Source organism: Gopherus flavomarginatus, chromosome 2, assembly GCF_025201925.1.
Source record: "Gopherus flavomarginatus isolate rGopFla2 chromosome 2, rGopFla2.mat.asm, whole genome shotgun sequence".
NCBI lineage: Eukaryota > Metazoa > Chordata > Testudines > Testudinidae > Gopherus > Gopherus flavomarginatus.
The window spans coordinates 287,205,503-287,230,479 of NC_066618.1; the positions used below are offsets into that span (position 1 = coordinate 287,205,503).

General features: G+C 44.0%; 1 protein-coding gene across 1 annotated transcript in view; it reads right to left on the reverse strand.

The window, feature by feature from the left end:
- Positions 1-12,483, reverse strand: part of ZFAT (zinc finger and AT-hook domain containing) — a 264,317-nt gene extending 251,834 nt beyond the window's left edge. Inside the window, exon 1 of the mRNA XM_050940606.1 lies at positions 12,303-12,483. The gene's annotated coding sequence lies outside the window, so the exon portion shown is untranslated. The remainder of the gene's footprint in view (positions 1-12,302) is intronic.
- Between the last annotated feature and the right edge of the window lie 12,494 nt (positions 12,484-24,977).

The window sequence follows — 24,977 nt, forward strand, 5'->3', positions numbered from 1 at the left end:
TCAGCCTGATGTCTTCATAGCCGATACAGGTTTTGAGCATGGACAGCACTATTTGAGGGTTATGGCTTTCCCCCCGTAAAGCCAGCAGAAAAGGGACTAACATCCTATGAAGCTCTGAAATGTTCACCTTCTGAAACTTCCCTGGAATGTTCTGTAGGATTTGGAAGGGGGTGGAGGGTGGGCTGCAAGGGAGGAAGCGGACTAGAACTCAGCCAGCATCATTGCAGCCCCAATGTTTTAATGATCTAAAGCCAGATGAAGGTGCCTGACCCAGTACTGCAGGCTTCAATCTTCTCATTGTGAAGAAAATCAAATCCCACTCTGTGCATTAAAGGAAGTATGAACGTCATTTGGGGTTAGGTCAGAGAGTCAGGCTTACAAAGCTTCCATCAGGAGGAAGGATTGGAACAATATACTTTCTCTTTAAGGGCTCAGGACAGAGAGATTCAATATGTTGAACTTCTGTTCAGTAAATAGCCTGCATTACAGCACAAACAGGCAGGTGGCATGTATGTTTAAGTCCAGGGCGAATGAGAGGCACATACATACCTCTTAAATGTGCCCTATTTCTCTGGATCTTTTGGGTCCAGCTCAGACAATATCCCAGAAGCAAAGAGGTATCAGTATGGGAATGTAACTGTGCAATGGCACCAAAACTAAGTAAAAGCTTTAAAGCTACCTAAACTCCACTAAAATTTATTACCAATAAAAAAAAAAAGGAAACATTTCCTAACAAAACCAAAACAAACACCACTGGACATGGAGGCTGCACCACACCTCTGGACATGGATGACAGCTGTGGAAAAGAAGGAACTGAAGCTGTTGGGAACCACATGGCTTCTTCAAACACCTGCTCTGAAGATTTTGTGCTGCAAAACAGTGCAGTGCACTCTTTACAGTCAAAATAGGCTTTGCTTTTCTAGAGGTTCCCAAAGATCAATGGTGAGTGGGTGTCAAACATACAGCTAAAGGTAGCATAAAATCCCTCCTAAGCAGCTGTACTGAATCCTTACCTGTAGGGGGTTAAGAAGCTCAAATAACTTCGTTGGCACCTGACCAAAAGGACCAATAAGGAAAGAAGATACTTTCAAATCTTGAGGGGGGAGGTTTTGTTTGTGCTCTCTTTGTTTGTTCCCTCTCTGGGCAGAGAGAGAGACCAGGCAAGTAAAACATGTCCTGAAACCATACCTGAAATGATTAATCTAAGATTACAAAAACTGTAAGTAAAGGGCAAGGAAATGCGTTACATCAGTGGTTCCCAAACTTGTTCCGCCACTTGTGCAGGGAAAGCCCCTGGCGGGCTGGTCTGTTTACCTGCCGTGTCCGCAGGTTCGGCCAATCGCAGCTCCCAGTGGCTGCAGTTGGCTACTCCAGGCCAATGGGAGCTGCTGGAAGCGGCGTGGGAGAAGGGACATACTGACTGCTGCTTCCAGCAGCTCCCATTGGCTTGGAGCAGCGATCCGTGGTCAGTGGGAGCCGCGATCGGCCGAACCTGCAGACACAGCAGGTAAACAAACCGGCCTGGCCCGCCAGGGGCTTTCCCTGCACAAGTGGCGGAACAAGTTTGGGAACCATTGCGTTAGATTATCTTTTGTTTTAGCTTGTGAATTTTCCCTATGCTAAGAGGGAGTTTTATTCTTGTTTTTGTAACTCTGCAGCTGAGCCTAGAGGGGAATTCTCTGTGTTTTAAATCTTTTTATTACCCTGAAAAGTTACCTTCCATTCTGATTTTTGCAGGTGTGATGATTTTCCTTTTCTTTAAATAAAATTCTTCTTTTAAGAACCTGATTGATTTTCAGTGTCCTAAAAACCAAGGGGTTTGGTCTGTGCTCACACTGTAACCAATTGGTTAGTATATTATTCTCTAGCCTCCCCAGGAAAGGCGGTGAAGGGATTTGGGGGGAATATTTTGGGGAACAAGGGACTCCAAGCGACCCTTTTCCTGAATTTTTGTCTAAATCACTTGGTGGTGGCAGCAATACCATCCAAGGACAAGGAAAGGATTTGTGCCTTGGGGAAGTTTTTAACCTAAGCTGGTAAAAATAAGCTTCAGGCGTCTTTCATGTGGATCCCCCCAATATGTACCCCAGAGTGGGGAGGGAACCCTGACAGTGTCGAAAACTGTAAAATGCAGAGGCAACCTTGAAGAAAATAACTCATTTGTTCAAATATATCAACTGCCAGCTAAGTCACTGGTGAACCTTCTGATCTATTTATTTCATTGAACACCAGTGGTCACATGTATAATACATTACCACAAGTTGCAACTACTTGCAGTTAGTTGCAATACTATACTTGTGCACAAGACATGCCCTAAATACCTTCCCATTCAAGAGCAAGTTCTAAAGAAATCCTGTCAGCATAAGGTATACACTTGCCACTCTAATATTAAATTGACTGAAACATGTTTGACACCAACAGCTAAGACAAATTTAATGGAAACAAAAATGGTGCTCAGCGATCCCTGGAATAACAAATGCAATGCTGAACTAACTGAGAGATAAAGTTACCTTTTTAAGTTTTATGGCAGATACAGTAACCTTCTACCTAATAATTGCTCAATACATGACAGTAGCAAATGTAATTTAAATTATGTTTAACTTGCTACGAAAACTAGACTATTGTGAAAAAATAAGCACAGAAGCCTTGGATCTTCTGAAACAAACTCTTTAGTGACATTTGCAGACCTTGTACTTGGCTGAACTGCACTGTATCAGCCAACAGAAACAAGGAAGTGGCTGGATGAAGAAAGTCCACTAAGGCCCATATAGTATTTTAATATATTATATACGAGTGTTAACCCACTATCTTTTTTTGTTCTCTAAATAGGTGTCTAATTCTTTATTATACACTAGTTGTTCCATTTTGCACTTTGACTTATTCTTACATATGGCTATGTGTCTGAATTCTTGCAATGTCAAGTTGTTCTTCAGCTTTAATTTATGCCCCCTTGTTCTTGTGTTTGACTCCAGATCAAACAGCTTGTAGTAAGTACACTTTAGCTTTTTTTTTCCTGTAGGATTCAATATGCCTCAGAAGAGCCCTCAACATGCAGCAATAGCATGTAGAACACTCCTTGCGAATATTCTGTTTTCTTTTATTATCTTTCTAATCCTCACTTTTACAGAAATATAGACCTGTCTTAGAATTTATAACTGTTCAAAAAAGTTAACTATGGCATCAAAGGGTCACTCAGCTTGCTCTTAGTGCAATATCCTTTTAAATTAAAAGTAGTATGTCCAATTTTTTAGTGTGACCTCTAGACCAAAAAGAATCTGGATAACTTCTGTTATACTTCATGCCTTTATTTAGGGACCCTAGTAATTAATATTAAGTTATTTGCAACCAGCCCAGTCACAGAACTTTCTCTGCATTTAGCATTTGTATTCCAGTACTGACCAGGAGCTAGAGAGATTGGGCCAGGCACTGTATGTGCATATTGTTAAGACAGGCCCTGCTCCAAAGAGCTTTCAACCTAACTAGACAATACGGACAAAGAAAAGTAGACAAACATACAAGCAAGGTTTCAGAGGTGCATGTCTTAATACTTTATTAAAAAAACAAACAAACACTGTGCCCTTCCACCCTCTCCCCCATTGCATCATTCAGGCGCCCCAGCCACTCTGTTCTCTCATCAATGTCCCAGATTACAGGCCTGTACTCCATCCTACCCACCTCACTGAGACAGATATTAAAAAAAAACATGCACCACACCAAACACATAACTGTGTCTGTGTAATTTGAAGATTTGATTTAAAAAAAAAAATGCCTTTCAGTCCAGATAGTTCCATCTGCTCTTGCCTCACAGAGGGGTCGGGAGGTTCCTATCTCCACAGGTGCTCCCTTGGGGGTGATGAGAGGGGCTGGCAACTAGGATTCTCCTGCCCTTCAGTTCATGCAGCTCCAGCCATTCTGCCTCCATACCTTCTAAAGGTTTCTACCACCTGACTGTTTTATAAAATGTATATTTAGATGCATTCCATTTTCATATGTTTTGTACTTAAAATGTCTCAAACAGAATGCATGAAACATTTTGCTCAGGCTTCTAGTTATGAATTTGATTACTCACCTCTTTTGTACTGACTGCCATCTGCCCACTCCTCCCCCTTTCTGCCTCAGACAAAAGCAGAGTTTGTGTCATCTCCTGAGCAAATTTTTATCACCTTACTGCACATGCCTTCTTCCAGGTCACTGAGACATACAGTGAACAAACTTGGTTGTGAAACAGATCCCTGGAGCAATCCAGTCATTGCTTCCAACACTGACTCTACTTGCAAGAGAGGACAATTTGCCACAAGAAATTTTTACAAATATAGAATAAATATTTAAGACAGTAAGTAGATTTGATATTAAGGCTTCTTTAGGGCAAAACATGAACTTATAGTTTTAAATTTAAAGTTTTCTATTTCAACAGTACATATAAATCCCAACTATATGCAGAGGGTAAACAGTTCTCTGATGCACAAGAATTTTAATGCTCACCTCTCAGCAAGGGTAGAATGGTACAGCTAAATATCACATATGCTGAAAAGGATACTCTTGGGTTCATTATGTATTTCCAATCTGGTCCTTTTATTAATATCTGAAATGTTCATTTCCTAAATTGTACATGACAGACACTTAAAACTCCATCTGGTATTTCTGATTTATACAGGAAGTTCCATGCTAAAATGTGTGTACATTTTTTAACAGTGAGTGTAATTAACCATCGAAGAGTTTATGAAGGGTTGTGGTGGATTCTCCATCACTGACAATTTTAAAATCAAGATTGGATGTTCTTCTAAAAATATATGCTGCTCTATGAATTTTTTGAGGTAAATTCTCTGGCTTGTGTTATACAGGAGGTCTGAATAGATTATCACGATGGTTCCTTCAAGCCTTGAACTCTATAAACATTAAATGCACTGTATTTTTCATCCAAAAAAATTACAAAACTTCTCAGACAAAAAGATTAAACAGGAACAAAGACTGTAAATCTCTCAGTATTTGGGAGAGTTTTATAACAAATACAGTTGCTATGGATCTCTATTAAATCTCACACTACAGCAACACTTTCACATTTGAAAGTTCTTGTACATTTGGAGAAACAGGCCCAAACAATGGTTCTGAAAGTGGACAGTTAAATATAAACACTCACCTTTTTTTGGTAATTGTATATTGTCTTAAAGAAGATACAAAGTTTGTTATATTTGTATGGTTTGGGTGACGTTCAATGTGAATTTTCCATGTTTTCTTTCTTTCTTTTTTAAAAAGTATAAAAGTAATTCTGAATTTCCACACAAACATTTGTGGATTTTGAAAAAACAATAATGAACTCAAGTGTTTTAGTCCTCTAATCATGGTTGACATTTAAAATCCTAAACCCAACTTATGTGTTTTGCCTGGGCATTTCCCTGTTTTTTAAAAAATGTGTCAGAATTGCTCAGTTATAAGAGTCCTTGCTTAGATTATGAACTTCACAAAGATGGACCCTGCTCCTCTTCAGATACCCAACCTGCTTATCACACCGAACACAGGGAGACAAAGCTATATATGATGTGAAGAAGGGAGTATATAATGTGAGTTTATACCTGAAACTATTTTTTGTCTACATTACCACTTTTGTCAATGAAACTTTTGTCAGTCAGGCATGTGAAAACATATCCCTGACTGACAAAAGTTTCACCAGCAGAAGTGCTGGTATGGACAGTGTTATACCCACAGGAGAGACTCTCCTGATGACATAGCTAATGCCGATTGTTGAGGATGGTTCAATTATGCTGCCAAGAGAGAGCTGTGCCATTGTAAGGTCTGTAGTGTAGACATAGCCTTAAAGACTAAATGGGCCTCTGTTTCTTCCCAGACCAGCACTACTATTCATTTCCCAAAATGGCATTCGCTTTCTCACTCTCCCTCCAAACATACCCTCTCCTCTGCATATGGTTCCTTACATGCTATTCCTCTTCTAGAGCTGTGGATTTTTTTAAAAATGCCTATCAGGACTCATCAGATATGAGAAAACACTTGAATAATTAGATAATTCTGCCGAATCCCACCATAGAACTAAACAAAGGCACATGCCCTCATCAACAGATAAGCTTGGTGTCTGTTAGCTCCACAACAGCTTGGAAAACACAAAAACAAAAAAAAGTTACTTCATCAGTCCATCTTCTTACTCTTATCTCCCAAACAACATGCCCAATTTACTTAAAGATATCCAGAAACATTACATGCTGACAAAATTCCTGCCAGTAAAGTTTCAGGAAAACAGATTTAGTGAGTATTAACGCAGAAGAATTTTTTTTAAAAAAAGGCATTTAATAATGGAAGATTAATTTCAACCTTAACTATGAAAAGAAGATTGTATCTCCCTTATACATGACTGAACACTGACCACAGAACAAGGTCACAGCACCAGTTTATTTAATGGCAGAATTCCTTTTGGGCCCAGACAAGAATGTAAGAACATAAGAATGGCCATACTGGGTCAGACCAAAGGTCCATCCAGCCCAGTATCCTGTCTGCTGATAGTGACCAATGCCAGGTGTCCCAGACAGAGTGAACCTAACAGGTAACAATCAAGTGATCTCTTTCCTACCATCAATCTCCACCCTCTGAATAACAGAGACTAGGGACACCATTCCTTACCAATCCTGACTAACAGCCATTAATGGACTTAACCTCCACGAATTTATCTAGTTCTCTTTTAAACCCTGTTATAGTCCTAGCCTTCACAACCTCCTCAGGCAAGAAGTTCCACGGGTTGACTGTGCACTGTGTGAAGAACTTCCTTCTGGGACCCCCTGCCACTTAATCCAACCCACTTGCTCCCTCCCCCCTTATCAAGCCACTCAAAGCAGCATGTCTGGCCGCGGGTGCTGCCCAGCTGGAACCAGATACGCTGCCACGCTGCCCTGCAGGAGCACGCAGCCATGCCGCCCACAGCGCTGCCCACGCGGCAGCATGGCTGTGGAGAAGGGGGGGACAGTGGGTGAGGGGCCAGGGCTAGCCTCCCCGGCCAGGAGTTCAAGGGATGGGCAGGATGGTCTAGCAGGCCGGTCTAGCAGGCCACCATATTTTGCCCACCTCTGATCTATCTCCACATCCAGCACCAGACGTAAAGTGATGTAGGAGCATTTTCCATTATTGGATAGTACCTGGAGAACTAACTGTGTTGTACTCCAAGTTACTTATCTAAACCAGCCACGTAATGTTTGAGCATACCCTTAGAATATTAGTAGCAAAGTTGTGTGTAGATATTTGACATAGTAGAGGACTAATAACTTATTACCACTGACTTCCAAGGCCTAAAAGAGAGGGTGTGTGGGTGTGTGTGTGGGATGTGATGTAAAGCACACTTTACATGAATATTCAAGTAGCACATAAGTCATTACCTGAACTATTAGACACAAACGACTCAAGGAAATGCAGATGTCACTCCCATATATGTTTTGGCAGCACTGGCTTTCCATATGCCAAGATAAAAATAATATAAGTTTCTCTAACAACTGTTCACCATTGGATTGAAGAGTAACAAACCTCACTATTTTATTGTTTCATTAGGATTCTTCCTTATTTATTTTCTCCACACCAGTCATGATTTTATAGACCTCTATCTTTTCCAAGCTAAAAGTCCCAGTCTTATTAATCTCTCCTCATACAGATGCTGTTCCATACCCCTAATAATTTTTGTTGCCCTTTTCTGAACCTTTTCCAATCCCAATGTATCTCTTCTTGAGAAGGGGCAACCACATCTGCATGCAGTATTCAAGATGTGGGCGTACCATGGATTATGGAGAGGCAATAGGATATTTTCTGTTTTATAATCTATTCCTTTCTTAATTATTCCCAACATTGTTCGGTTTTTTGACAGCTGCTGCACATTGAGTCCACGATGATTCCACGATCTCTTCCTTGAGTGTAACAGCTAATTTAGACCCCATCATTTTATATGCATAGTTCAGATTATATTCTTTAATGTTGCATTTATCAACATTGAATTTCATCTGACATTTTGTTGCCCAGACACCCAGTTTTGTGAGATCCCTTTGTATCTCTTCGCTCTGCTTTGGACTTAGCTATCTTGTGTAGTTTTGTACCATCTGCAAATTTTGCCAACTCAGTGTTCACCTTTTTCCAGATCATTTATGAATATGTTGAACAGCACTGACCCCAGTACAGACCCCTGGGGAACAACAATATTTGCCTCTCTCCATCTGAAAACTGACCATTTGTTCCTACCCTTTGTTTCCTATCTTTTAGCCAATTACCAATCCATGAGAGGACCTTTCCTCTTACCCCATGACAGTTTACTTTGCTTAAGAGCCTTTGGTGAGGGACCTTGTCAAAGACTTTCTGAAAATCTAAGTACACTATATCCACTAGACCCCCCTTGTCCACATCCTCATTCACTCGCTCAAAAAATTCTAGTGGATTGTAAAAGGGAACTTGTGCCTCACCAAAAAAACATGTTGACTCTTTCCCAACAAATTATGTTCATCTATGGGTCTGACAATTTTGTACTTTACTATAGCTTCAACCAGTTTCCCCGGTACTGAAGTCAGGCCTGTAATTGCCAGGATCACCTCTGGAGCCCTTTTTAAAAAGTGGTGTCACATCAGCTATCCTCCAGCCATCTGGTAGAGACGCGGATTTAAATGACAGGTTACAAACCACAGTTAGTAGTTTCGCAATTTCACATTTGAGTTCCTTCAGAACTCCTGGGTGAATACCATCTGGTCCTGGTGACTTATTACTGTTTAGTTTACCAATTTGTTCCAAAACCTCTCTAATGCTACCTCAGTCTGAGACAGTTCCTCAGATTTGTCACCTAAAAAGAATGGCTCAGGTTTGGGAACCTCTCTCACATCCTCAGCTGTGAAGACCGATGCAAAGAATTCATTTTGTTTATCCGTAATGGCCTTATCATCCTTGAGTGCTCTTTTAGCATCTCGATCATCCAGTGGCCCCACTGCTGTTTAGCAGACTTCCTGCTTCTGATGTACTTACTTTTTTAGTTCTCTTACTATGTTTTTTAAATGGGAATATACATTTAAGTTAAGCCTCTATTATGATGTCTTTACAAAGTTTCCATGCCGCTTACAGGGATTTTACTTTTGGTACTGTACCTTTTAACTTCTGTTTCACTAACCTCCTTATTTTTGTGTAGTTCCCTTTCTGAAATTAAACGCTACAGTGTTGGGCCGCTGTGGAGTTTTCCTCACCACAGGGATGTTAAATTTAATTATATTATGGTCACTATTACCAAGTGGTCCAGCTATATTCACCTCTTGGACCTGATCCTGTGCTCCGCTTAGGACTAAATCAAGAATTGATTCTCCTCTTGTGGGCTCCAAGACGTGGTCATTTAAGGTATCAAGAAACTTTATCTCAGCATCCCCTTCCTGAAGTGATATGTACCCAGTCAACATGGGGAGAGTTGAAATCCCCCGTTATTACTGTTTTTTTTTTTTATTTTTATAGCCTCTCTAATCTCCCTGAGCATTTCAGTCACTATCACCATCCTGGTCAGATGGTCGGTAGTATATCCCTATTGCTATATTCTTATTATTCAAGCATGGAATTACTATCCACAGAGATTCTATGATACTGTTTGGTTCAATTAAAGATCTTTACTTCATTGGATTCTACGCTTTCTTTCACATATAGTGCCACTCCACCCCCAGCATGACCTGTTCTGTCCTTCTGATATATTGTGTACCCTGGTTTTATTGTGTCCCATTGATTACCCTCATTCCACCAAGTTTCTGTGATACCTAGTATATCAATATCCTCATTTAACACAAGGCACTTTTATTCACACATCTTATTATTTAGACTTCTAGCATTTGTACATAAGCACTTAAAAAAAATTGTCACTTTTTAGCTGTCTGCCATTACATGATGTAATTGAATGGGACTCTTTTTCATTTGACTGTTTCTCATCAGATCCTACCTTAGAGTGACCTGCTGACTAAGTGCTGCTTGCACAAATTAAAGATGCCCAGGGTAGTTATGAAACTGGGGTATTTGTATTTTCAGGGCTCCTGAATGTTAAATATTAAAATTAAATGTAACTTGTTTTGTTACAAGAAAGGAAAACAGCTCCTTTCTTTTTGTAATTTCACTGTGCCCTTTTGGACATATCCATCCCTTACCCTCCACATATCTAGCAGTTTCCCTGAGGGGACGTCTAAACATTAAAACGGACTATGCCAATTACATATTAAAAACTTTAAAAGTGATGCTCTGTAGTTCAAATTACTGGAGAAAACCTAGATGTTGTCAAATAAATCCTCTTTTTTGCCCTGTACACCTGCTTGCACCTTTCCATAAAAGCCAGAAATAGAAGGAAAACTGCTTGCCAAATGGAATCTGAAAACCAGAATTACAGTAAAGCTTTAAAAAAAAAAAATTACTTGTCGTCAAATTCACTCCAGGAAACTACTGAGTTTGTGTCTATGGAGACTTTAAGCAGCTTGATAATTTTTTTTAAAAGCAATATCACACCAGTTACATAAATCAGTCAGCTTAGAGGTGAAAGTGTTCCTTGAAGTTGAAATATTATTTACACTTCATTAACAGGTCTGGGAACTTCCTGTCATCAGCCTTCCTTATTACTTTCCTGCAAAAGTACTGGTAGGCAGACTCAGGTGGTATTCAGTCAATGCTCTGGCAAATACAAAAACTGTACTGTGATAAGTTGCAAACTGATTGCAAAGATGCATTCTTGAGCATTATCAAGTATATCAGGGTACTTCTCTCCCAGAACAGAAAGGCTGACATTTCTCACTCATTTCAGACATGTGCCTATTTAGATAGATGCACTTTTAAAAAAATATTATGTCCACTCTGCTCTTCTAATCATGAAACAAAGATTAGCTCTATTCTACGCAAATACAGCAAAAAGCCCATACTGAAGTTATTCTCACCGTGAAGTTGAGGTACCTTAAATACTCAAAGATAGCACCTTGCAAATAGTACAGTGGAACAGATTAGGACTAAACAGGAGTGTTGTCTCTTTTCAAATCCATCCTCTACATGAGAATTTTTTACTCAGCATAAATTTCCTGGAAGCATGACTGCAGTACAAATGAGTAATCTACCATTACCAGAGTAGGTAAGCAAGTCAATCATTAACATATTTATTCGCATTCACCCATCAGATTATAGAAATATTATCCTGAATTTACAGAGGGGGAATAGAGGCACAAGGAGACTGAGATTTGTACAAGGTCACACAGGAACTCTGTGGCAGAGCAGGAAGTTGAACCCTGATCTCCTATATCACAGGCTATATCACTCCTATATCACAGTGCCCTAAATACAGGACCTATCCCTCCTCTCTAAACAATATCTGTTTGCCTATATACTTACAGTTTGTGATTTCACATGCAATCTAGTGTTTTGCTTCAGGTTTAACCCTCCTTTGGGTTAGTGTGTGTGAACTAACTACTTCCTCTGCTGGCTGATGGTCCTGGTAACTCACTTTTTCGAAGTGCATGGTTTTTGCCACAGATCCTGCATTTTGATCCATTACCCCAGAATCCTCATTTGTGGGAAGACTACAATTTATCCCTAGCATCTGCTTCCTGAAGACTCCATGAGTGGCACCTTGAGAGAAGAATGCTGCTTATGCCCCATCCCACAATCTTGGCCTTCAGGGCCATAGCTTCCCACTTCCAACATCAGTTTCTTTGGGTAATAGGATAAGCGCTACTGGATAGCCCATCCTGCTTGAGAATCTAGTTCTCAGGAGGATGGAGCAGTCAGTGGGTAGCCTCATTTCTTCATTCTGTTCACCCCCACTTTGATCGGGGCATCAGAGCGAGGGCAAAGAGGTGGGGAGAGGAAGGGAAGGGAGGTCCTTCCCCTGCTGACCCCCAGCCACCCAGTTGGTGGGGGGGGGAAGCAGTTCTTCTCATGCTACCTCCCCCACAAGACAAGGGCCGATGAGGGGAGGGAAGAGAAGAGAGGTTCTTCCATTCCATCCCCTTCCCCAATACAGAGCCAAGGGGTGGGGGGGAAGGGAGAAAGATCCTTCCCACACCAACCCCTTCCCCAACACAGGACCAACTGGGGGGAAGGGAAGGGAGGTCTTTCCCCTCCCCCTAGCAGAGAACCCCACAGTGCGGGGCACCAGGACAACGTGAGGGAAGGGGGAGCGCTCCTGTCCTGCCCACCCCGCCTGGCCCCAGTGCCCTGTACGGGGGGTGGGGGGCAGCGATCCTTGCTCCCCCCCGGCTCGTGCCCCAAGGCGAGGCCCTTGCCCCCTCCCCCGCGAGCCGCCGGCCCGTGGCGCCGGGCTCTCGAGCTGCCCCTACCTGTGACGGGATGGGGGCTCCGGCTCCTCCCGCGAGCGGGGCTGCGCCGGGCCCGGCCCGTCTGCCCGGGGGCCGCCCTGAGAGCCGTGGGGCGGCCGGGTGGAGCCCCGCTCCCAGCCCCCCGCCACTCCGGCCGCCTCTCCTGCTCGCCTTTAGTTTGACCTTTTCCGTGTCTCTCCGCTCCCGTCCCCGACACTCTTTGACGTCAGTCCCATAGCAACCAATCCCCGCCCCCTCCAACTCTCGCGCTCGCACACAGGGTGGGCGGGGAACCCAGCACAGAACAGCCAATCAGCGCACATTCCACCGCCTCTTCCCCCCTTCGGGCGCGCGCGCGCCGCTGCCTCGTGTCCTGGAGGCGCGCGTGCCGGACCTGCGGGTGGGAGGGGCGCAAAGAGGGTGCTGGGCGGCGCGAGCGGTCTGTGTCGCCGCTACACCTGTGCCTGCACGTTCCAAACCCAGCGTGCGGGCAGCGGGCAGCGGCTGCACCCTGTCCGCACGCGTAGCCTGCACCGTGCACCGTCCTCAGTCCCTGGGTGCGCGTCGCGTTCGTGTGGCACCGGCCGCGGGACATTAGCGAACTTCCCTTTACCGGCCCGCTCGCCTACCTAACCGCTGTGAGCGCAGGCTCAGCGGAGGGAAGAGCAGGGCAGCGTAGGGCGCCAGGGCGAAATGCTTCTGGGCTGTCCGCGGTAAGAGCTGGGAAGGAGAAGAGCAGCTCCGCTTCCCCGCGCTGCTCCTGTGTAGGGTGCGCTTCGCCCCTGGGCAGAGGACAGGCAGCGGAGCAAGTAGAGATTCCTGCACCCGAGTTGCATGTCCTCCGTCCCCCGCGCTCTCTCCTAATCTCTGAGGAGTCCAGTCTCCTGGTTCCTCACTGCTCCTTCCTTCAGGCCACCGCTCTTGGCCCAGTGCCTTAGTGGTCCAATAGTCGTCTTCCATACACACGCTTTCTGAGGCTCCAGCTAGTGGCATTGGAAAAATTTTAGTGGGGGCACTGAAAGCCATTGAACACAACTGAAAAGGCTGTGTAGGGTGGAAACCGTTTGAAGCCAGGGGTGCTTGTGCACCCTCAGCACTAGCATTCCCTTCAGATTCCTAACACAGATTCCCACAGTAACTGAAGTCAGTGATGTTACAAAAGGGATGAATACTACAAACATACTTTGGGCCAAAGCCAAAGACTTGCACTGTGCTACTTGCATGAGTAAAACAGCAGAGTTTGGCCTTCTGTGTTTGCTGCTGTTGTATGACTCCAATTCATGCCTTACAGGTCCAATCTTGCAAAATTCCTATTTACTCTTTGTTGTTATTTACTTTTGTGATTCAGAATAGGGCCCTTAGCTTGTAAACTCTCTGAGAACAGTATTAATTTGTTTGGCACATTTTCACTGTGTACACTTAACAGTGATATAATATTCAATTATAAACAATAAAATGAAGCATTGCAGTCTAACATAAACCACACAGCATAACATAAACCACAGGTAAAGGAGGGTATGAAAAGATCAGTATCGAGAAAAGACCTAGCAACTGCAAAATACTAGTGAGGCAAAATCTATCAATTCACATATAATCTTGGGGGATGGCGGGGGTAACCTTGCAGTTCTTCCTTCTTCATCAAATTGTGGTGGACCCCTGCATCTAATCTCCATAAGAATAGAAATTTCTGGCTTTGAAATGCTGTCCTGAACATGTGTCCCCTCTGCAAACTTTCTTCTCAATGAGATATTGTATGGGGAGGGAGGGAAGGAATAAAAGGTGATTTCCAATAGTGGTTGGGACTATCAAAGAGGCCTGTGAAAGCCAATTTTGTCTAGAGGGGAAAAACAGAGAGTAGATCTCTGCTTACAATGAGTTCAGACACAGTGAAACTCCAATCACAGAGAAGTAGGCAGAGAATCTAGAAGAATATTGATGCATTTATTCAACGCTGCTTTTAGTGAATCTCTGCTCAAAATGAACCTGTTGTATAAAGGAAAATCACTCCAGCAGTAACGATATTACAGTGAAGGATTCATTATAAATGCCTTAGTTATTGGCCAAATTCTTCCCTCAGACACATGCAGACAACTCCCACTGATTTCAGCTCTTTGATTGTTTCTTGGGCAGAATTTGGCCCTATAAAAGAGTTCATTGTGTATATACACACACGGTAATATAGTGTTTTATAAAAGAGAGCAAGTGTAATTAAGTCAATATTATGGATGGGACTGTGAGGAATGGACAGTGGACTTTGAAGTAACACCATCACAGGACCTAACCAGATCAACCACACCATCACCGGTTCATTCACCTGCACGTCCACCAATGTAATGTACGCCATCATATGCCAGCAATGCCCCTCTGCTATGTACATCAGCCAAACTGGACAGTCTCTACGGAAAAAGATAAATGGACACAAATCAGATATTAGGAATGGCAATATACAAAAACCTGTAGGAGAACACTTCAACCTCCCTGGCCACACTATAGCAGACCTTAGGGTGGCCATCCTGCAGCAAAAAAACTTCAGGACCAGACTTCAAAGAGAAACTGCTGAGCTTCAGTTCATCTGCAAATTTGACACCGTCAGCTCAGGATTAAACAAAGACTGTGAATGGCTTGCCAACTACAAAACCAGTTTCTCCTCCCTTGGTTTTCCCACCTCAACTGCTAGAACAGGGCCTCATCCTCCCTGATTGAACTAATCTCGTTATCTCTAGCTTGCTTGCATATATATACCTGCCCCTGGAAATTTCCACTACATGCATCTGACGAAGTGGGTATTCACCCACGAAAGCTCATGCTCCAAAACGTCTGTTAGTCTATAAGGTGCCGCAGGATTCTTTGCTGCTCTTACAAATAATTTAAAAAACATTCTCGCTTAATCTTTGAAAAATAAGACACTTCACTCAGTCTGTTGCAAATAAAGCAAATATTATGAAAAGATACATAGTACCAGATAATTTTTGCATACAGATAAATGCTATTTAAGCCAATGTTCTGGCAGGCTGTGTAGAAAAAGAAGAGCAACAAAAATAATTAAAGGTCTTGAAAACATGATCTATGAGAGAAGATTGAAAAAACTGGATTGTTTAGTCTGGAGAAGAGAAGACTGAGAGGGGACATGATAACAGGTTTCAAGTACATAAAAGGTTGTTATAAGGAGGAGGGAGAAACATTGTTCTCTTTAACCTCTGAGGATAAGACAAAAAACAATTGGCTTAAATTGCAGCATGAGCAGTTTAGGCTGGACATTAGGAAAAACTTCCTAACTGTCAGGGTGGTTAAGCACTGCGATAAATTGCCTAGGGAGGTTGTGGAATCTCCATCATTGGAGATTTTTAAAAGCAGTTTAGACAAACACCTGTCAGAGCTGGCCTAGGTAATACTTAGTCCTGCAACGAGTGCAGTGGACTGGACTAGATGACCTCTCAAGGTCCTTTCCAGTGCTATGATTCTATGAAAGTGTGTCTTGTTGACCCTTAAGAAAATGTAAAAGAAAAAGCTCTAAATGTTAAATTTTAACAATGTGTGTATATGTTTTTGGCACTTTTAAATATAAATTGAATATATCAAAGCTTTTTATTCCAAAATGCCATCAATCCATATAAATTTGACCTGTCTGCTTTATGTGTTTCTACAAACTTATAGGAAGCTTTCAAATTAAGAGGGCTGGAATATTTGATGCTTTCTTACCTGTGTGTTTCAGAGCCCACATGCTTCTGCTGTGGAAATGGTTACATTTTGCTCTATGGCTTAAATGCATGGTCTGGTGAGAGCCAGGAGACTGGGAGTCAGGTGTTCTGAGTTTTCTTCTTGGCTCTGCCACAAACTTGCTTTGTGACCTTAGGGAAGTCATTTTATGGCTGTGTGCCTGAATTTCCCCATCAGTAAATAGGGGATAATGCTTCCTGATGTAAGCAGAGTCAGGATGAGCTCTATCCTGACATCTGGTGGTGAATTCTGGCGAGTTGCGGAAAAGAACTTCAGGGGCTGATCTTGTTTGCATAGGCACACTCACCCCACCTAGCATGAGCCCACAGCAGCCCCAGTGGTCACTTTGGCTGATGTGGGATCTCCAGTTTCTCTGTTATTGGGGCAGGAAGAATAAGTGTTGTTACCCTGATTATGTAAATCAAGGACAATGAAACTGTTTTATGACAGAGGGACTTGCCATCAACTAAGTAGCACTCGCTAGACAAGGGACATGGGTTCCAAAACCCAGTGAACTGAGAGAGAAATTGAGGATGGGTGTTTGTATCTGATGGTATGGGCCCCTTTTGAGGGCTTGAGCTACCAATTGCTGCTCTTCCTCTGTCTACTGTGGAATATCAGAGCTGACTTTCATTTTATTAGGAGTCTAGTTACAGGCTGCTGAGCTAAATTCACTTTGGGCTAATGGTACACCAGCACTGAGGCTCCCCTACTACAATCTAAAATCACTAAAGAGCTGAAATCACTGAATGCTGTGAGGGGGCCTGAAGATATGTTGCTGAGCAGCTGGTGGAACAGAGCAGTTTGTGGGACAACTGGTGGAGAGGAGCAGTTTGTGGAACAGGTGGAGGGGCTCATGGGATGGCTGGTGGAGCGGAGCAGCTGGTGGAGTAGCTCATGGTGAAGTCTGTAGCGGAACCCCAAGGAGAGGTGGGACAGTCAGCCTCGGACTATGTAAGGTTCCCCCGTAACTCCCCGTGTGCCCCTTCTCCCTGCCCCTGGGATGTAAAACTCTGCAGATACACTTTTGAACTCTGGGGCTGCACTGACCAGGGACAGAGACTTTTGGGTTGTTGGACTTTTGGGTGATTTTTGGGTTGCTGGACTTAAGACCCTGAGGAGAAAAGGATACTGCCAAACTTACTTTGGGTGTGGGGGGGTATCTTTTGCTCATGGTTTGTGTTACGAATCCTGTTTGTGGTGTTTCCCCAACGTAATACTGCATTGTTTCCCTCCTTTATTAAAAGGATGTTGCTACACTCAGACTCTGTGCTTGCGAGAGGGGAAGAATTGCCTCTTAGAGGTACCTGGAGGGTGGTATGTAATTGACCCAGGTCACTGGGGGTTTGACTACACTTGGAGTTGTGCAGTGCTGGGAGTTACAGCTGTCTTTGTACAGCTGTGTAGGGACAGCGCTGCAGTGTGGCCACCTTTGCAGCACTGTTGGGAGTGGTGCATTGTGGGCAGCTATCCCACAGAGCACCTCATCCCATTTTGGCTCCGTGGGTTGTGGGAAGGGGACGGAAGGGTGCGGGTCATTCCACTTCCTGTCCCAATGCCCTGTGGTGCAACGCTTCACATCCCATCAGTCACTGTTTTTCCGTCCACATTTGGCGCCATCCTGAGTCTCCCAACGGTTTGTGTGCAGCGCGATTTCTGTGGGAAATGGAGCCCGAGCTGCTGAGGCCTTTGCTGATGAGTGTCGCCAGCACATCACGTTTGGCAGTTGAGCTATTCCTTCAGCTCCAAAGTGACAGTGAGGAGTCCGACGATGATATCGAGTCGCCTGACGCGTGTGACACTAAATTTCTTGTGGCAGTAGCGGACATGCTCAACACCATGGAATGCCATTTTGGGGCTTGGGAAACAAGCACTGAGTGGTGGGATCACATTGTCATGGAAGTCTGGGATGACGAGCAGTGCCTGCAGAACTTTCGGATGAGAAAAGCCACTTTCATGGGACTGTGTGAGGAGCTCGCCCCCACCCTGCAGAGCAAGGACACGAGATTGAGAGCTGTCCTGCCAGTGGAGAAGCAGGTGGCTATTGCAATCTGGAAGCTGGCAACTCCAGACAGTTACCGATTGGTCGGGAACCAGTTTGGAGTGGGAAAGTCGACCGTTGGAATCGTGTTGATGCAAGTTTGCAGGGCCATTAATCGCATCTTGCTAAGAAGAACCATGACTCTGGGGAACATGCAGGACATTGTGGATGGCTTTGCACAAATGGGTTTCCCTAACTGTGGAGGGGCAATAGATGGGACGCATATTCCGATTCTTGCACCACCCCACCTAGCATCCGAGTACCTTAATCGGAAGGGGTATTTCTCTATGGTTCTCCAGGCGCTTGTGGATCACCATGGGCGTTTCATTGACATTAACGCAGTCTGGCCTGGAAAGGTGCATGATGCATGCATCTTTCGGAACAGTGCCCTGTTCAGGAAGCTGCAGGCCGGGACTTTTTTCCCAGACCGGAAGATCACAGTAGGGGAAGTTGAAATGCCCATTGTGATCCTTGGAGACCCCATTTACCCGTTAATGCCTTGGCTCATGAAACCGTATACAGGGAAGCTTGACAGGAGCAAGGACTGGTTCAACTACAGGCTGAGCAGGTGCTGAATGACTGTGGAGTGTGCTTTTGGCCGTTTAAAAGGGCGCTGGCGTTCTCTTTATGGGAAGCTAGACTTGGGGGAAAGCAGCATTCCTGCGGTTATATCCACGTGCTATACCCTCCATAATATTTGTGAAGGGAAGGGTGAAACATTCAGTCAGGAATGGACCTCCGAGGTTCAACGCCTGGAGGCTGAATTTGCACAGCCAGAGAGCAGGGCTACGAGAGAGGCCCAGCACAGGGCTACAAGGATTAGGGATGCCTTGAGGGAGGAATTTGAGGCTGAAAGCCAACAGTACTGTTTGGTGCCTTGCACGGAAGTGAAGTGCAATGGTTACAATGATTTGCAGTGCCTGTTTTTTCCTTGGGGTACGGTATCTTTCACTTTCTGCAATGATAAAAACTGTTTTAAAAGCCAAGAAATCATTTATTGAAAAGAAAGTAAGTAAAAGGGAAGGGGGGTAGGGTGGTGAACTGTACAGTCAGAGGTTTGAATATGTCCTGCCTGGAGTGCTGTGCAATGACTGCTGCACTTCAGGATGAAAATTCTGCATGGTGATGGGGGTTCAGTGCAGAGGGTAATGGTCGTAGTTCTCAGGGCTAGTGGGTGAACATACAGGTGTTGGGGGCAGCTGGTGGTGGTAAGAACCTGGATGCTGGAGACGGGGGTTTTGAGCTGACACTGGGGCACAAGGGAGAGAGCTTTGTGACGGAGGGGCAGCACGGTAGTGCTCTGCCTACATGGCTACGAGTGACTGGATACAGTCCGTTTGGTGCACCAGGAGGCTTCTCAGCTGCTTTGTGCTTTTCTTCTTAGCCAATTCCTTTTTCCTGCTTTCTCTTTCCCTCCAGTGCTGCATTTTCTCTCTCCAGTCCTACAGCTTCTTACTCTCTCTGGCAGACTGATTCATAACTGCTTTCACCATATCTTCTTTACTTTTTCGTGGCTTTTTCCTCAGGTTTTGTAGCTTTTCAGCAGTCTGTGATAAGGCCAGTCCATTTCTAGCAGTAGTCAAGGACACTGTTATTAGAAAAAAAGACAAAAATGTAAACATTTAACAGAAAGGCAGCATTGTGTATAATCACAGCGAAGGAGTTCACAGTCTCACTTTAGCATAATTTCCACATACCAAACACAGCACATAGAGCCCACATCAGCGAAGACATGGTGAGTAAGGGGTAATGAGTGCAGGAGTTAATTAATCCTGGAAGCCATCTCGCTGCCGTGGCTCACCTGGGAAGGGGAACTGATTGGTTCAGGGCTGCACTGGGGTTTCTGTGCGTTGGGGAAAGCAAAGAGCTGCGGGGGGAACTGCAGTGAACACTATCCCAACATTTTCCACAGGAGTTAATTCTGGAAGCCATCTCGCTACCACGGCTCACCTGGGAAGTGGAACTGATTGGTTCAGGGCTGCACTGAGGTTTATGTGCGTTGGGGAAAGCAAAGAGCTGCGGGGGGAACTGCAGTGAACACTATCCCAACATTTTCCACAGGAGTTAATCCTGGAAGCCATCTCGCTACCACGGCTCACCTGGGAAGTGGAACTGATTGGTTCAGGGCTGCACTGAGGTTTATGTGCGTTGAGGAAAGCAGAGAGCTGCAGGGGGACCTGCACTGAACACTATCCCTACATTTTCCACAGGAGTTAATCCTGGAAGATATCTCACTGCTGCGGGTTACCTGGGAAGCAAGGGAGGATCTTCTACAGCAATGCGGATTCCGCCCTGGCCCCTATGCAGCTTGCCTGTGTGCAGCAATGGTCCCCCCACCCCTCACGGCACAGTGGCGCGGACGTGTTAGCCTGACTGGGACAAGGACCACAGTGGCTCTCCCTATAAACTTGCGCAAGTGCATTGCACACGCTCTGGCAGAAACTTTTGAAGAGATTACTGAGGCCGATTACCGTCACGTGATAGACCACATCAATGGGCTATTCCACATCTAGGCATGCATGCATGCAGCCATAACGCCCCCCTTCTCTCCCTAAACATTTCCATCCTGAAAATAAAAGCTGCTTACCGGGAACCCGCTTCTCTGCTTCTTCTTCACCAGCAAGTTCCAGCTGCTGCGACTGGCTAGCTTCCTCCTGGCTTGAGAAGAGCTCCTGGCTGCATGCCTCCTGGGACTCCGGGGTGTCTCCCCCCAGTACCCTCACTCTTGGTTTCCTCCCCCCCTCCACCTCCCTCTCCTCTCCCTGCTCTGAACTGTCCATTGTGGTCCTCGGATTGACAGTGGGGTCACCCCCAAGTATCGCGTCCAGCTCCTTGTAAAAACGGCAGGTCGTGGCGGCAGCACCTGAGTGGCGGTTTCCCTCACGGGCTTTGCAATAGGCACTCTGCAGCTCCTTTACTTTAACCCTGCACTGCACCGCATCCCGGTCATGGCCCCTTTCCATCAGGGCCTTTGATATCTGCCCATAGGTATCATAATTCCTATGGCTGGAGCGCAGCTGTGACTGCACAGCTTCCTCCCCCCAAACACTGATGAGGTCCATCAACTCGCCATTGCTCCATGCTGGGGCTCGTTTGGAGCGTGGAGGCATGGTCACTGATTGCACTCCACACCTGGCTGAGCAAACAGGAAGGGGATTTTTAAAATTCCCAGGGCATTTAAAGGGTGGGTCACCTGAGGCCAGGGCAGTAGAGTGTGAACTGATGAGCAGAGTGGCTGAACAGGTATTCTGGGATACCTCCTAATACCCTGGAGGCCAATTACAGCGCTTTTCGTGGCCACACTTGACGAGCAGCGCTGCATCACCAGCGCTGCAATCGTTATACCCCAAGCAGACCAGGTGTACAGCTAGCACTGCAGCCAGGGAGTTGCAGCGCTGGATGTGCCTTGCAAGTGTGGACGGTTACTAAGTAGCAGCGCTGTAAACCCACCACCAGCGCTGCAACCCTCCAGTGCAGCCAAGCCCTGGGTGGGGGCTCGGGCCGGTTTTGCATTGTGTTATTGAAACGGAACCCCTAGATACTGAATCCGGCCCTTGTTGCTGCCAATTCAGATGGGCAGAAGGGTTACACTTACATTATGGGGGGGTCACAAAACTTAATTAACCTTTATAGGGAAATGTGCAATTTGCTGATAAAAAGCACTATTGTAAGTCTATAATAGTTCAGGTGAATCTGTGGTAATAGTCAATCAATCCAGTGAGACCAACCAGTTCACAGATGAAGTTCAGAGACACTAGGTGGGAAAACCTCAAATATTTTTACCGTGTTTTATATAGTAGAGTTATATAATCAACGAGATAGCCACAGCCTGATTGGCTCAGTCATATTTTATGCAGCAGTTCTTTCACCCAGTAATGACCTTGAAACTGGCAAGAGCCAAATTCTGCTCTCACACCTGTGCAACTATTATTTGCATTCCAGTAGCACCTAGAGGCCCTGTTGTGGGAGACATCCTACAAATATGTAACAAGACTGCCTCTGCCTTGAAAAGTTTACAGTCTAAATAAATTAAAGGTAGGCAGGAAACAGGCACAGAAAGGTGAAATGTCTGTCCCAAGGTCCCATAGCAGGTTAGTAACATTGCCAGGAACAGTGCTCCAGTCTTCCAAGTCCCAATCTAGCACTATAATGCACTGTTTTTCTAGATTTCAACCACAAATAAAGGATGGATTTGATTCTATGTACGTAATTGAAAATATTGGTAGATTTCTATGCCCTGATTGAGGCAGCAGAGTTTATAGCAGATTTTGCCCTTTGATTTTTGTGTATATTTGGTTATAGAAAGAGTTGCTTTTTTTAAGAAAGGCATATTCTTTACAATACTTAGGCAAAGATCACTTTATTTTGCACTTAAGTTTCCATTTACTTCAATGGGGGCAAGATTTCATCTTAAGCATCGTCAAATGACCTTCATAAGATCCCGGGGATCAACATATTTTCCTTCTGATTATTTACCCAGAACCAGTACTTAGAAGAGTTCATACTGGTTTTGAACCCATTTGTGTTTGTTTGACAGTGATTTATATTCCCAGTAGGTCATGAATACTGAATCTTAATATCATGTCATCTAGTTACTCTCCTATTTATTTCCCCAGCACCACCACTCCAACTGCAGTTTCATTTAAACAGCCAATATTTGACATAACGTTAGAGGTAAATACAGCTTGTGTGAGGTTTTAACTCATTACAAGGTTTCACCCAGCTCATAACATACCGTTCAGAAACTGGGCTTCCTCACTTTCAAATGGTATAAAGTGTCATTTTCAATTCCTGGAATCACTTCCTTTGGCCATTTAACTATTTCAGGTCAAAGCAGTTCCTATTTTCGTTAAGGCTTCTTTCTAACTCTGTTTTCTTATTTACAATACATACTAAAGTCTCAAGCAAAACTTTTTCTGTGATATGAATCTTTTTTAATCTGAATTTGAATCTGTCTTCATCATTTTTTCCCCAAACTTTGGATTTTATACTACCTTGCAAACACTGGAGTTTTCTTTTATCTCATTTTGCTTTGTACTCAGCAGATATTCAGTGGCAATCTATACTTATTGCTTGAAAATTCTCCAGGACTTACTGCAACGAGGTACCTTAGTTTCCTGCATTTTAATATGCAAAAGTCATGCAAACTTTTTATTTCATAGAGAAGGCCAGGTCTTCAGCTGGTGTAAATAGTGTATAGAACCGTTTAAGTCAATAGACCTATGCTGATCTACACTAGCTGAGTATCTGGCTTTTCTTGCAAAAGTAAAGATTCAGGTCCCTGGCCAATAGGAAATGGCATTGTCCCTTTTGATTCTGAGAGGTTCTCTGCACTCACAACCCTTAACGTCCTTCTGCATTAGGTTAGCAATCATTGGAATTATTAATAATGTAGGTGTAACTGACAAAGCTGCAGTCTGAGTTTTTATGGACTTAGTTTAAAGCATTGTTCCACCTTCCTTCCTTATTGCACCTCCACATTTGATGGGAAACAGTCTACACAGGCCCCAAATCTGGAAGAAGTATGTCTTATTGCAACCCTAAGAGCACCCCGGTGCCAGAAAGCCAGGGGCTCCCTATTATCTAACAGTGAGCCACAGCTGATCTGGCCAATTCTGTGTACCCCAGCTCATTGTCATAAATTGTATCTAAAAGAACAGGAGTACTAGTGGCATCTTAGAGACTAACAAATTTATTTGAGCATAAGCTTTCGTGGGCTACAGCCCACTTCATCGGATCCATAGAATGGAACATACAGTAAGAAGATCTTTATAAATACAGAGAATATGAAAAGGTGGAAGTACCCATAGCAACTGTAAGAGGTTAATTAATTAAGAGAAGCTATTATCAGCAGGGGAGAAAAACTTTAGAAGTGATAATCAAGATGGCCCATTTCGGACAGTTGACACGAAGGTGTGAGGATGCTTTAACATGGGGAAATAGATTCAATTATTGTAATGACCGAACCATTCCCAGTCTCTGTTCAACCCTAAGTTAATGGTATCTAGTTTGCATATTAATTCAAGTTCAGCAGCTCCTTGTTGGAGTCTGTTTTTGAAGCTTTTCTGTTGCAAAATTGCCACCTTAACATCTGTAACTGAGAAATTAGAGAAGTTAAAGTGTTCTCCTACTGGTTTTTGAATGTATGATTCCAGATGTCAGGTTTGTGTCCGTTTATTCTTTTGTGTAGATACTGTCCAGATTGGCCAATGTACATTGCAGAGGGACATTGCTGGCACATGATGGCATATATCACATTGGTAGATGTGCAGGTGAACGAGCCCCTGATGACATAGCTGATGTGATTAGGTCCTATGATGGTGTCACTTGAATAGATATGTGGACAGAGTTGGCAGTGGGGTTTGTTGCAAGGATAGGTTCCTGGGTTAGTGTTTTTGTTGTATGGTGTGTGCTTGCTGGTGAGTATTTGCTTCTCCTGTTCTTTTTGCTGATACAGACTAACACAGCTGCTATTCTGAAACCTGTATCTAAAAGGTATCATGTAAGGTATCATATGTGAACCAGTAACACACTGGACGTTAATATTTTGTGTGGTGTATATATGAGTGATATATGTGCTGGAAATATGTTCTTAAACTTTGTTTACCAGATAGGGCTTAAGTCACTCCACCCTAGAATGAGGAATGTGGTCCCGCCAGCTTGGATGTGTCACCAATGTAACTTGAGCAAAGAGACACAATGAGAGTACATTTACATAAAAGATAAACAAAGCTGTCAAACTAGCAAGTGGGGGAGATAGCCACTTAAGTGTCTCAACAGCGGAGAGGAGACTGCAAAAATTAACATGGCATCAGCTCCCTCACAGACACAGCAAGCTGAGTCCCCAGGATGGCTTCCTGACTTTGAAAACAAAGATAAAACTTTGGGGATATTGTCGTTAGGTTTTAACCTTAGAATTTTAATCTTAGTATTTTTAC